Consider the following 2,537-nt stretch of genomic DNA (forward strand, 5'->3'; position numbering starts at 1 on the left):
GAACTTTTTCAAGGCTCAGAAATGATACACCTCAATGCTTTCATATTTGAAAATTTTCAAAGATAGCGTGCTTAATTTTAATGACGAAACCTGCAACATTGTCAGCATAATGAGGATGGAGGATGTGTTTTATAATATTATCTTTTGTATTGGAAGTATAAAATAATGAAATTGGGAATTAGTTCCATATAGGTATCTACCTACTACCTACCTTCAGGGTATAGAGCTGTACAAGAATTATTTGAACGATTAGTTTTAATTCTGGAACAATTTAGCTTTCATCTGATAACAATTAGGGATATCATCTGCTCATTAAAGGCATATTGAAACTCTACCCCTCTCACGTGAGGAAGCACCAAAAGGAAGATACTTTTCCACACATGCACACCCAAAGTTAAGCGTATAATTTACTCCAAGTTGTTATTAATAATTATTTATTTTACCTATTACTTACAACAAGTCTTTCACAAGAACATTGAACATAGAGCTGAATACTCCTCGTCTAAAACTTCAGTTGAACAACTGAAGTTCGTGTTGACTGAGGAGGAAACAGCTCAGGTCCATGGCATTTTCTTCTGACACTTTTTTCTTCTGTGATTCTGAACGAGCTTCCAGCATTCAGTATGACCGGTATACCCTCCTGAAAGTACGCGAGGGAAAGGTTGTTGATGGTTTCTCTTTGATAAAAGGAAAATATTAGCGCTGATAGACATGAAAGAAGATAAGAGGGATAGAAGAGGCTTTTATGCACATTCGTTATTATTGTTTTTATCCTCTACGGGGAAGTGGATTGAAAATCTGGGCATCTATGTATGTATTTTACTGGATGTGATTACAACTATGTTCTCTTCTCTTTCTTCAACTATCTGGCGTACATAATCAACATTTTGCTGGATTATAGGTTTTGCCTCCTTTGCGTGCTATCTATTTGCCTACTGTTTTGCCCATTTCAATAATGTTATTATTAGGTATATAATGTTATTATTAGGTATTACATATTTTTTTCTAAGCAGCTAAGCACCATTATTTATGAGACACTTACGAGATCACTCGAAAAATACAAGATACAAACAAGTAAAGCTAATATCATACCACTGTAATAAGACTAAGTAAGAGCAGCTACTACTAGACTCCGTTTTCATTTAATCAATTTCAATCCTAAATGGAAATCTTTCATCCGGAACCAATTGTTTGTAAATTTCAATGTTCGTTTAAACAATTTGCTAGTAGTTTCTCAATTCAATCGAATTTGACTGAAATGTTATTTTCTAAAAAAAAAAATAATAATAATAAAAAAAAAAAAAAAAAAAAAAAAAAAAAAAAACAAATTTCCAACGAATAGTTATACAATCCAACTGACAACATCTTCCACTTGTACGGATACGACTTACCGGCCAAGCTCTATGTAAGGTCAGGGACCAATCGATCGGCTCCAAATATAAAACGTAAAATGAGCATGTATCGTATCAATAGTCTTCTCAAGAAGATTCGACGGATGTGTTGTCTTGAAGAACTCGCTTCTGGCACTGTCGGAACGAGAAAGAAGTAAAAGTGTCTTTCGGCGTCTCTCATCGAGCCTGCCTTTTCGTGCTTCGTTAAGTAGTGTATAAGACCCGCGGGCTTTGTTGCGTGTTCTGAAGTAATTCTTACCACCACTACAAGCGCCTGGCGCGGGTATTGGGTGTGGTTGTTTGTTTGTGGAAGGGCTGGACGCGGAGAGAGAGCGATATATAGTCATTCACGGTCGCTTCTGTATATGATGGCTTTTACACGGTGTGCGCAGTGTTATGGCTGGCCCGCTTTCGGGTTCAGATGGCAGTCTGCGACTGTGATTAAAGTTAGTCGAGTAAGCGTCAATTGAAACTGCGTTACAAACATCTATGTTAACACAATAACACTCATGAATTAAAAGTTGTTACTTCTAAAAAGATAAAATGAACTGGTAAAAGAGAGTGTCAATTGGCTTTCATAACATGTGGATGTTCTTTTTGATTAACACCCTCTCTTTACATAAAGTTATTCAAAAAATGTTTGTGAAAATAGAAACGATGAAACGAAAAATTGAGAGCTCGAAAACTTTGTTTCGAAAAGATCTACGTAAGATTTTGACATTCGACGACGTACGCCGCCGTCATAAGTTCATAAAGGGGTAGCACATCGTACTAACGCTTCTTCCTGTTATGAAGATGGATGTACAAACAATGAATAATAAAATAATAATAAAAAAAATACCGGACTTACACCCTACTCGAGATGCTCTACCTATACCTCACGTTTTATACTTAAAGCATAGATCTCTATCGTATTGTCGAAATGTGTCCAAGTCCTTGTTTCATTACGCAGCTAAAATAAAAAGAAAAAAAAAAAAAAAAATAATAATAAAAAAAAAAAAATCTTTTATTGTAAAAGTTCAGTTAAGTTAACTTTAACTCTTTGATGATCGTTTAACAAATTTGCTTGTTGACTTTAAATGTTTGTTAACCAAGGCCTACTTTCTAAACGGTAAATCCTAACCTTTAACTAATTTACTATTTGCC

Source organism: Diaphorina citri, unplaced genomic scaffold, assembly GCF_000475195.1.
Source record: "Diaphorina citri unplaced genomic scaffold, Diaci psyllid genome assembly version 1.1 scaffold1487, whole genome shotgun sequence".
NCBI classification, from domain to species: Eukaryota; Metazoa; Arthropoda; class Insecta; order Hemiptera; family Psyllidae; genus Diaphorina; species Diaphorina citri.